The sequence below is a fragment of the Vombatus ursinus genome, unplaced genomic scaffold, assembly GCF_900497805.2.
Source record: "Vombatus ursinus unplaced genomic scaffold, bare-nosed wombat genome assembly UNPS02014848.1, whole genome shotgun sequence".
NCBI lineage: Eukaryota > Metazoa > Chordata > Mammalia > Diprotodontia > Vombatidae > Vombatus > Vombatus ursinus.
In genome coordinates, this window is record NW_020954626.1 from 9527656 (window position 1) to 9540438 (window position 12783).

Genomic DNA, 12783 nt, shown 5'->3' on the forward strand with positions numbered 1-12783 from the left:
TCTCTCTCTCTCTCTCTCTCTCTCTCTCTCTCTCTCTCTCTCTCTCTCTCTCTCATATGTCCTTTTCTATTATCTGCTGCTGCCTATAAACATGTCCAGGTCTTCCCCATACTCCCCCAAACAAACCAAAAGCTCCTTCATATGACCCTGCCATCCTTCCATCTTCTTGCAAATTTACCATTTTATTTCTCTGCTCTCTATCGTTACCAGCTAGCTCCTAGAAAATAATTTATTCTCACTTCCTCCACTTTCTTATTATCCTGACAACATCATTCAAGTAAAGCTGCTCTCCCAACCAATGATATTTTAACTATTAAGCCTGATGACCTTTCTCAGTTCTCATGTTTCTTAACATTTTGAGGTCACTTTTGACATTCTTGACCACATTCTCTTCCTATAAACTATCTCCTCTTCCATGACACAGCTATTTTCTGATGATTCTAGCTATTGAAGCACTTCCTTTTAGTCCTTTTATTGGTTCATAAGGATTTGTCCATGGAGTCTATGTTTTCACTCTGTATTCTCTCCCGTAGTGATCTCACCAGCACCCATATGTTCAGTTGTCGTCTGTATGTAACTGTCTCTAAAAACTGGGTACCCAACCATGGTTTCTCTCCTGAATTTCATGTTCACATTGCAAATTTCCTACTGGAAATTTCCATCTTAATGTTTGGTCAGCCTCTCAAACTCAATATGTCCCAAACAAGAACAGTAAACTCAGGGAGCCCTCCACATTTGCTTGGGAAGGCAGTCTCTTAAAAAATATGGCCCTGATTTGGTTTAGAGTTAGCAAGCTAAGCAGAGAGTCACAAGGACTTTCTAATCCTACGTCAGAGTGAAGCCTTTAAGAGATACCCTTGGCGACTTGGAAGTAGAGTTTAAAAAATAGACAAGCCTGAAGGCATTACTTAATGTTGTCTAATGTTTCTAAGTGCTTGATATCTATGATGAGGAATCTCCTTCTGACAGGAAATGCACATTCTAGTCAGGCCCAAAGAAACAGACAGACCTCCTCTGCCACCATTAATTTTGGGGGAAAAGCAGGTAAGGTTTCTCCCCTTTCCCCAATCTCATGATTGGGTATGTTAAGGTTTTGCTTTCTTAAAAAAAAAAAAAAGCTATACCAAAAAGCTTCTATGTTTTTGGCTGGAAGAGTAATGGCAGGACCCATACTTCCTTTCACAAGGAAGTACCTCAGCTGCGGGCTCAAGCAGAAGCCAGAAGCTGGAAGTGAAGAGAAGCTCTCTCTTTCTTCATGCCCAGTGGAACCATGCCTTGCAGGGAATTGGCAGAAACTGTCGGACCAGCAAAGCAACATAGCAATGTCAAGAAATTCCGGTGTCTGTATTAGACTACACGCTGTATCTACATGTCCGCAAGAGACTGAACATGTGAGATCCTCAGGAAGCCAATTCAGTGATAGCAGCCTGATGACATCACCAGAAAATTAGGCTCGGCAACATCAGAGGTTTAAGCTGCCCCTCTACATAGATGTTCCCTACAAGTATGCTCCTCCATGTGTATTCTCTACAGTTTCTGTGTCCATTCTTCTAAATTATGGTATGGTTATTTGTGGGAAAATGTATCACAGGTTCATGGGGATCTATTCCTCCTTTAAAAAAACCAAGTGATTTCTTTAAATACCTTTGTTTTAAATGAATATAATCTCTGTCTGATTAGCAAAAGTAAACACATTAGTAGGGGCTCATAAACTATGGTTTTGAGTAGATGTAGCACTACATAGTACATTGACCTGGGATAGACTTGTCTAGGGGACCTACTGTGTAAGTTGGTGAAGGTGCCCCCATGTCCTGTGTAAGTAAGTACATGTTATATCTCCTCCATGAGAATGTGAACTCCTCAAATGCAGGGACTATTGCTTTTGTCTTTGTGCTGATAGTACCCTAAGTGGTGCCTTATACATAGTAGGTGCTGAGTAAACTTTATGACTTGACCCGATTTTTACTGAATAGGGAATGGCCACTCAAGTATACAGAAACAGAAAGAGGAGGATGAGATTAAGTTTATTTCTAGTAGTCTATCTTAACTGGAATAAATAGTCTAAGAAGAGGAGTAATATGAAATAGGGGAAAGGTGGGTTAAAGCCATAACCCTCACTGTTAGGCTGATAAGTTTGGTGTATCTTCTGTGCAAACTCATCCCCTAAGGCACCTTAAGGAATAAAGTGTACAACCAAAAAAAAAAAAAAAAGGAATAAAGTGTACAGAACAGAGATGTTGGAGTCACCAACAATGAACTTTATATACTTCACCATTTTGTCCAGGGCTGTGCTTGATTATTTGATTTTCCATGTGCCTTGAAGCCAGAACCATAACTAGGAATATTTTTTTACCTGGATTAAAAACAGTTGAATGGGGTGGAATATGGTAGGTCTACAGAGAACAGTGTAGTCCAGGGGTGGGGAACCGGCCTTCAGGCTGCATGTAGGCCTCTAGGCCCTCAAGTGTGTCCCTTTGACTAAATCCAAACTTCACAGAACAAATCCCCTTAATAAAAGGATTTGCTCTGTAAAACTTGGATTCAGTCAAAAGGCCACACCCAAGGACCTAGAAAGCCACATGTGGTCCAGAAGCAGCGGGCTCCCAATCCATGTTCTAGTCTGATCATGGGCAGAGTTGAGTAAGGAGAGAGGGCAGCCTATCTCCCTGCCAAGAGTCTTGGGGGAGAAGGCAGGTAGGGCCAAAAGAAGGGTGCCATGGTCATGGAATCCTGAGGGTGGTGACCTAGAGCCAGAGAGGAAGCGAGATGAGCACATAAGTTGGAAAATAACCGTGAGACAGAGAGATAGCTGTCTCTGGACCACTTTAGGGGGGAAGTCTGAAATTCCCCCCACCTCAGTAAGGTATATTTCCCTGATGTGGGCACCCTGAAGCAAAGCTCCAGCTGCCCTTCCCTAGTTAAGTCTCTTTTTGCTACTAAGGCACTATCCCCAGTAGGACTACCCCCAGGCTTTGTATGTTGCCCTTTTTAGATCCACATGTTTGGCATTTATCCTTGAGTTGTGCCCCACCTCTAGCCATGGAAGTGTTTTCCCCCATGTTCCTGGAATGAAAGACAATGGTGATTTCATCAGTGCTCCCAGGGAAGCAGGTCCCTCAGGCTTACAGCCTTTTATTTTCTCCTGCTGCTCCTGCCTTTCTTCTGATTTGGTCTTTGTTGTCATATCCACTTTCTCAGTCCAGCGTCCCATGTCCTACACTCCCCCATACCCCCCAATCTGGCCTCCTTCTTTAATTCTCTCCAAAACAGAAATCATTTTGCACATTTTCTTTCCAAGTCCAAAAATAGGAAAGGAGAAGGAACAGCTAATCTAGTACAGCTGCCGGTTTTGCCACTTAACAGAAATGTTTTTTTTATAGTATTTTTCTCTCTGGCTTCTCCTCACAACTGCCCTCAGAGGTTCCCCAACTCTGAGAACTCTTTCTATCCAGAGTCTAAGACCTTCTTCATTATCTGTTTGAGGCTTGTGCTACCCTACCCAGAATCCTGCTCCTAAGTATATGGTCCTTGCTTTTGAGTCCTTCCCACTTAGAGAGCACAAGGACCTTTGATTCCACTCTTTTCTCTTCAGTTCAATTCAATAAACATTTATTAAGTGCCTACTGGGTACCAAGCACTGCGCTAAGCACTAGAGATACAAAAAAGGGCAAAAGACAGTCCCTGCCCTCAAGTAGCTACTGGGTGAGACAACATGCCAAAAATATATACAAAGCAAGCTATACACAAGATAAGTAGGAAATAATTTATCAAGAGAAGGCATTGGAATTAAGAGGGGTTGGGGAAGGCTTCCTATAGGAAGGTGGGATTTTAGTTAGGACTTAAGGTAAGCTGGGAAAGTCAGTAGTTGGAGCGGAGGAGGAAGAGTGTTCTAAGCATGGCAGCCAGCCAGAGGAACTGCCTGGAGCTGAGAGATGGAGTGTCTTGTTTGTGGAACAACAAGGAGGCCAGTGTCACTGGATTCAAGGTTATAAGTGGGGGAGTAAGGTGTAAGAAGACTGGAAAGGTAGGAGGGGCTTGGTCATGAAGGGCTTTGGATGCTAAATACAGCATTTTATACTTGATCTTAGAGGCAATAGGTACTTTGCAGGGTCAAGTAATTGTTCTCAGCTTTTAACAAGAATATTGACAATAAGAAGGATGCTTCACTTTTATTTAAGATTAAAATAGGTTACTTGTTTTGGTTTGGAAAAAATCTAGTTATAGGGAATATTATGCCTTCTGCATAGAGATGATTTACATACATTTTCTCTCTCTTTTTTGGCTTTTGCTACCTAGAAACAAAGAAAGAGGAATTCTGAAAATGAAGGAAGTTGTAGGGATTTATGTCAGTGGCAGGCTGTGAAAGAGTACAGTCACAGGAGTAGAATACCTCTAGCAACAGAGAGAACCTGTAAGAGCTTTTAATGCCAAATTGGCCAGAAGTCTCAGAGCTGTGTACAACCTCATTATTATTTGATTCCAAGATTCATTGTAGGTTACAATGGAGCATCCTAGCTAGGGTTAAGACAAGGATTAAATTAAACTGTGATTGATGCATCTTTGTAGTGCTTTAAAAGGTTTTTAAAACACTTTAAAATATTACCTTTTTATGTCCTTAACTCTGGAAGGTAGAAGCTAGGTTTTCCTGGTTCCAGGCTCTATCTACTTTGCCACTTTGCTGTCTTTATATGATAAGTATACATAAATGCAAAATAGCTAGATGTTAGGTAGTTTAGTTTGAGTGGGAGGAGTCTAGCAACTGAGAAGATTAAGGTGGAAGTTACTAAAATGATATCTAGCCATAAAATTCTTTTAACATTTTCCTTTATAGGATCAACAAAATCAAATCAACAAACATTTATCAAGCACCTATTATAAAAAAATACAGTATTATAAAAATAAATACAAAAAGCCGTCTCTTTTCTCCAAAGAGCCAGGTAGATGATTGTTTAAATAAGAATAAAAATGATCAATAATGATTTAGGACAACAGAGAATACATCATAAAGCAACATATAATTAATTGCCAAATGATAAATGTACAAATAATGATTGCTATTGGAGTTAAATGGCCACTTTAGTCCAGGCTTTTAAAGGAGAAAATAGAGTTTGAGCTAAGGTTTAAAATTTGGATTTGATATGGATAGGCAGAGAGGAAAGGGAAGATAATTCAAAGTGGGTAGAATGATAACCCAAACCAGGGAGCAGAGAACGAACAATGTTTATTTGGAAATAATCCAGTTTAGTTGAAAAAGAGGGTTCTCTTAGAAGTATAAAAAGAAAGAAGAAACTGAAAAGATACATTGGGGCCAGATTGTAGTAAGCTTTAAATGCCAGCCTAAGAAGTATGGACCTTATCTACAAGCCATTGGAAGTCAGGAAAGGGGTAATGAAAATTACTGAGGAGGTGAGTTAAATGATCAAAGCAGAATTTTAGGATGATTTAATCTAGCTAGAAATGTGTTATTTAACTGGATGAGGCAAATGGTGTGGCCTAGTGGATAAACTGACAGATTTGGAGACAGAATGATTTACTTTCAAATCCTGCCTCAGACCTTCACTAGGATGTGTGACATCCCCGCCTCCCACCCCAGGGAAGTCACTTAATCTCTCTCTGTTTCACTTTCCTCACGTGTAAAATGGGGAAAATAATAGCGCCTACTTCACAAGGCTATTGTCAGGATCAAATGAGATAGTATAGGTAAAGTGCTTTGCAAACTTTAAGGAGCTATATAAATGTTAACTATCATCATCACTATACAGTTTGCTTTGTATATGTTTGTATTTTGTTCCTTCCCTGCCCCCTATGAGATTGTAAGCTTCCTGAGGGCTGGGGCTATCTTTTGCTACTTTTTATACCCCCTTTAAGGTTTGCAAAACACTTTACAAATATCTTTTTTTGAATCTTAGTGTATTTTAAACACACTTTTAAAATATATATATATGTGTATATATATAATGTATATATTATATATATATGTATATATTATATATGTGTGTGTGTGTGTATATTATATACATATATTGGCTAGACAATGGGGTTAAGTGACTTGCCCAGGGTCACACAGCTAGTAAGTGTCAAGTGTTTGAGGCCGAATTTGAACTCGGGCCCTCCAGACTCCAAGGCTGATGCTCTATCCACTGCACCACCTAAACTGCACCAAAAATATTATTTTTTAAAAAGATCCTCACATTAGCACAGTACCTGGCACATAGTAGATGCTAATAAATGTTTACCAAATGAATGAATAATCAAATATTTCAGTAAAAAATGTCATATTTTCATTTTTTAAAAAGGTGGAAAAGTCTTTTTTTTTTTTTTAAATGAGGCAATTGGGGTTAAGTGACTTGCCCAGAGTCACATAGCTGGTAAGTGTTATATGTCTGAGGCTGGATTTGAACTCAGGTCCTCTTGACTCCAGGGTTGGTGCGCTATGCATTACGCCACCTAGCTGCCCCAAGGTGGAAAAGTCTTAAGCAAAACATCCCTGTGGCATAAGTATAATTGTTGAAGACCACATGCTCTGATGGAGACATCATTGCCAGCTGGTGGCAGGATATGCTAATTGTTAATAAAAGTATTTTTAAGAAAAAAAAAACAGCCTCTAAGGTGCTGAAACTATAAACCTAAAATTATGGAATGAGATCAAATGTCACAGTTACACGATGGAAGGGGACCTCCCATGGGAGATGGAGAATATAAGCCCCTTCATGATTCTGCCTCAACTACCTCAGCTTCCACTCTCATCCCTTTAAGGCATGGTTGACTACTCTTCTCACTTCTTCTTGTGTACTTAGATGGTAAAAGATGTCAAGTTCTGAAAATACAAAATCTTTGAGTGGGAAGGAATCTTTCAGGTCATCTAGCTAAAGCAGCTAGGGGATACAGTAGAAAGAATACTACACCGAGTCAAAAAGACCTGACTTAAAATCCTGTCTCAGACGCTTACTAACTGCATGACCCTAGGCAAGTCACTTAACTTTCCTGGACTTCAGTTTCCTCATCTACAAAATGGGAGGGAAAATAGTGCCTACTTTACAGCATTATTCTCCTCAAATCAAGTGAGATCTCTTAAATAAAGTGCTTTGCAAATCTTACTTTATAGACACTATGATTATCATTATTATTATCCAGTCCAGCCCCACATCAAATGCCTCCTCAAATCTCCTCTACAATAGCCCTAGCAGATGGTCATTGAGTTTTTGCTTAAATATTTTTCATGACAGGGAACTCACTAATTAATGAGGTCATACATTATATAATTAATAATAATTAATATAATTAATAATATGATTAATAATTAATAAGCCCAAAATGTACATAAATCATCTCTATGTAGAAGGCATAATATTATTAAGGCATTATATAATTAATTATTAATATAATTGATAATTAATAATAATTATTATATAATTAATAATTTAGTTTCTTAAATGAATCTTAGGGATGCTCTTAGATCATCTGTAAAATGGGTTAGAATAGATGATTTCAAATTTGTATAAATCCGATATGATCCAGTTCCATTCATTTGAATTCAACAAGTAGCTCTTGGATGCCACATCCGGCTCTGATTCTTTATGAGTTTGTCTATGAGAATCTTTGGCCCTGCTGAGTGATTAAATAGATTATTTATTTCCGTAACATTTAACCTCTTCTCTTGACAGATCTTGCTTGAGAGTACAATGGACTTCAGGCATTCTAAAGTCTACAATCAGGAGCAACATGTCTCCATGGAAGCCTGGAGAAAAGTTCTGTCCAGGTTATTTTTATCTAGTAACAAATAGATCTAAATTTTGTCTTTCTTAAATGCCAGTCTTTAATAAAGGGAAGAAGCTGGGTCAGGTGATGAGGGAGAGGAATTCTTTGTAAGTGAGAATTACAAACTTTGAAATTCTTTCTGAGATAAATTCTGGAAGAATTTAACAGTAATTAAAAAAAAATCTCCTAGGCTTTTTAAAAGAAATTGTTGATGGAAAGAGTTGATTCTAGTCTTTGCTTCAATGCCCTTTCGCTTGAGGAATCCAAACCTGATGAAGGTCATCAAGATAATACTGTAACTGGACTTCTTTTTAAAAGAACTTAATTATTTTTAAATTTTACTGTGTGCATTTGGTATGCCAGCTGAGATCCAGAAAAGGGTTGCCCAACCCTGCATTCAGGGAGGACTATCAAAACAAAGGTGGCATCTGTTTCCTGTTGTAAAGTATCCACCCCTCGAGCTGACATTGGTCCAGTTAAGTTTGGGTTCATGCTGAGGGGTCTCAACCTCAAAAGAGGGGATTCAGGCTTCTCTCACTCTTTTTCCTGTCTCCCCACTCTATTACTCCTTTTTCTTCCCTTTCTCTCCCCCTTTATTCCCTCCCCATCTCTTTTACCAACTATCTTCCCCCTCTTTCTCTCACCTTTTCCTTTCTCTTTCTCTCTCCTTCTCTCCTTTTCTCCCTCTCTGTCTCCCTTCTCTCTCTCTCCTCCTTTTCTTTTCCTTCCCCTTCCTCTTTCTATGTGTCATGCTCTGTTTATCTCCCTCTGTCTCTCTCTCTCTGTTTGTCTCTCTGTCTTTCTTTCTCTCTGTCTCTTTTTCCTCTCCTCTCTCTGTCTCTCTCTATCTTTCTTTTTGTGTTTCATTCTTTCAGCTCTGTCATTCTCATGGCAGTGGTGCTCTTCTCTCTCAAGAAGTGAGCGCATGTCAATCACTTCCTGTTGGGCAGCTGCCTCCCAAGTCAGGAATTTTCAATCTATTAGTTTACCACCAAAGTTAGAAAGGTCCATTTCTCAGAACTGTTAGTTGATCACCTGTGCTCAGTGAAGGAAATAAAAAATTTTTCCCAGGTTCATCTAATCAAGCACATGTTGTAGCTATTGTGTGCTTGTGGCTGTCATTATTATTGGTCGGGGTGGAGGGTAGGAAGGAAACACCCTACCTTTCCACCTTTCTGGAAGTCCAAGGAATCATAGGCACCAAAAGAAGGGCCCAAAAGGGAGGCAAAGGCCACTTCCTTACTCTTCTAATGGGTCACAGAATGGTTGACTTTCTGACTTAGGCGTTAATAGTTTTCAATGGAACCTATCCACTCCCAGCCCCACTTCCAGCCACAGAGACTAAAAATGAGTTTCATGTCCTGACATGGCATTCTAGCAAAGTACAGATCCTTCAGCAAGGGGCCAGGATGCATGCCTAACTGGACTTTTTCTAACAAAGATCCTGGCCCTGAATGTCTTCAACTGGGATCCCATGATCAATTTCCTACTTTGTGGTTCTAGACCAGTTGTTCTCAAACTTTTGGTCTCAGGACCCCTTTAGCCTCTTAAAAATTATTGAGGACCTCAAAGAGCTTTGTTTATTTTCATTGTATCTATTGATGCTTATTGCATTAGAAATTAAAACTGATAAAAATTGAAAACTTATTTATTAATTCATTTAAAATAACAGTAATAAACCCATCATGTGTTAATACTAATAGGATTGTTTTAATGAAAAGTAACTACTTTCCAAAACAAAAAAAAATTGCTGAGAAGAGCAGTATTTTTGTTGTCTTTTTTTTACATATTTTTTGCAAATATCTTTAATGTCCAGCTTAATAGAAGACAGCTGGATGGTTATATCTGCTTTTGCCTTCAGTCTGTTGCCATATCTTGTTTTTTGTTGAAATATATGAAGGATATCTGGCTTCACACAAATTTGTTGTTTGGTCATTTTCAGTTGTGTCTGACTCTTCATGACCCCATTTGGAGTTTTCTTGGCAAAGATACTGGAGTGGTTTGCCATTTCATTTTCCAGCTCATTTTACAGATGAAGAAGTGGAGGTAAATAGGGTTAAGTAACTTGCTCAGGGTCCCACAGCTAGTGTGTGTCTGAGGCCAGACCTGAGCTCAGGAAGAGGAGTCTTCCTGACTGTAGGCCTGGCACTCTATTGACTGTGCCCCCTGGCTGTCCCTTCTCACAGATACTTAGCTGGAAGAGGAGTAATTTAATAGGCAAATAATGTCTTAGGATCATTATGAAAATGGTTTTGACCTTATAGACCCCACACCCCACCCCTCATCCTCACCCAGGAGTACTTGGACCACATTTTGGTAACGACTTCTCTGGACCCATTGTCCTCCTGTCTTCATTACCTGCTCCCTCCCTCTCCCCAGTCTTGCCTCAGAGCATTCTTCTCTGTCAAACACTCATATGGTTAGAGAGTGAGAATTCTCTCAATATGTAAGCTAGAGAACAGAGACTACTTCTCTTTTGCCTGCCTTCCTAGATCCAGAACTAACATAATGGCTGGTATATTGTAACTACTTAATAAATACTGATTAATGAATTGAGAAGAAAACCACTGTCATATCTGGTGGCACATCTTATTCTTTTTGAAGAACTTTCACAGCCGTTATCTTAGTGGCTTCTCATGATACCTCTGTGAATTAAAAGAATCTGGCAGGATCCAAGAGAGTGTGGATGAGAGAAAAAAAAAGAGCTGAGGTGACTCTAGGTGAGGGGAAGGGTAATAAATGATGTTTATATAAAACTTGAAGATTAGCAAAGAGCTTTACATAGATTATCTCTTTGGACTCTCCCAGCTACCCAGTGAGTTCAACACTAGGGTTATTATCATCCTCATTAAAAAAATTAGGAAGCTCTTATAGGTAAATCGACTCTCCCAAGGTCCCATAAGTCTTAAATATCAGAGCTGGGACCATAACTGCTCAGAATGCTCTTCTGGCTTCCCAGGCTCTGTCCAACATACTATGTGACCTTGAGAATCAGATTGAACCTCCAGAGGAGAGCAACATGTTCATTCACCCCAGACTGAAGAGAAACAAGTTTATGTTTAAAGACGTCTCCACGGACTAGTGTCTGATAAACCAAAGTGTCAAGAAGTCATCTTTCTCTACAACTAAAATTCCTCCTATTATAATTTAAATCCATTCCCTTAAACTTGGGCAGTTTCTGGACTGTCCTTTGAGGGGATGGAAAATAAACCTTTCCCATAAGCCTCATAAGAGCCTTTAATGTAACTTTAAAAAACAACAGTTTAAAAAAAATGGAAAAGTCAAAGACAGCAATGGCAAAAATGTAAACTTTAAAACTGCCCAAAAATAGAAGGCACCATAGAGGTAGGTGTCTGAAAATAATGTGGAAATTATTTATGGGAGATACCAACCTGACTTTGGCTCTCCTAACTTACATAGCTGGGTAACAAAAGCCCTTGAATTTTTGTGTGTTTTGCACTTCATAAATTCTAGTCATCATTTTATTTGATCCTCCTCACAACCCTATAGACCAAGACTCTCCATCACCTCTCCCAGCCTCAATTTTCTCATCTATAAAGTTGGTATATGGTGTCTGCCCTCTCTTTCTCACTGGTGAGAAGAGATTAAAATGATGAGGAGCTGCAAGGCAGCTAGTTAGTAGCAGAGCCAAGAGTAACCTATGTTTTCTGACTCTATAAGTCCTCCCCACCATGCTAATTCCAGCTGGACATAATGCTTATGAGAATCTCAGTGAAGACCATGGGCATGGAGGCAAGACTGCCAACCAAGTGATATTCAACTGGTTTGGTCATTGTTTTATCCATTTTCCTCCTTTTCCCATCATCTTCACTTGAAACTAATTAATTTGATGTTGTCAATAAATGAGCCTCCATTTACCACCTCTCTGTCTTTGAACAGGCTCCCCATGGCTGGATTGCATTCCTTCCTCATCCCTGTCTCTTAGAATCTTTATCATCCTTCAAAGAATACTTCAGCAGATATCTCTTACATGAAGGCTTTCCTATGGTGTTAGGGCTTTTTCCTCTCTCTTTTTGACTAAAACCTATGTTTTCATTGGTATAAGGAGCAAGCAGTATAGAAATTCTCTCCACCAATACAGATCAGCCACTCATCTGTAACTTATAGTCTTGGTATTCTTCCTTGAGAATTGAGAGAATAAATGACTTGCCCAGGGTCACACAGATTTACCCTGCCCACTGTGCTACCTTGTCTTCTTATTGTTCTTGACTCCTTGACATTAATTTATATCACATTATGTATGATTTGTACTTATGTGTCTGTGAACATGAAAAGTGTCCAGAAGTCAGAATTAGGGAATCTGAGTTCAAATCTCAATTCTACTACTTACTATGTGTGTTTCCTTCAGTGGGCAAATCCCCACACTTCCCTCTATCTGTAAAATGAGGGGAATGGACTAAATGACCTTCGAAGTCATTTCTAGTTCTACGATTTTATCATCAATCCATACTTCCCCAGCCTGTATGATTCTTAGCCATGAAAAGGGTAAAAGATAATTCTTACCCTTCCATGAGGGGATCTGAAGGAGAGGGGGTGGAGAATAGAATATGTAAATAGATAAGTATATATGTGATAAAGAGGCAGAATGGATAGATAGCCTTGGAGTCAGAAGTCCTGGGTTCAAGTCCCAAAACCTTCTGAGAACCTATCTTGTATTCTCTGATCATTGGGAATATTCTAACGGACCACACAGGCTGTTTATCATTTACCACATATTCTTATCTCTTAACACATATTCTTTTTATTTTTTAATATTTTATTTTTCCCCAATGACATGTAAAAACAATTTTAACATTCATTTTTTTAAAAAGTTTTAAATTCCAAATTCTATCCTTCCAGCACTCTCTCCCCTCCTCCTACCCTAAGATGGTAAGCAATCTGACATAGGTTATACATGTGCAATCATGTAAAACATATTACCATATTAGTCATTTTGTAGAAAAACACTTGAGGAAAGAGAAAGAAAGAAAGAAAGAAAGAAAGAAAGAAAGAAAGAAAGAAAGA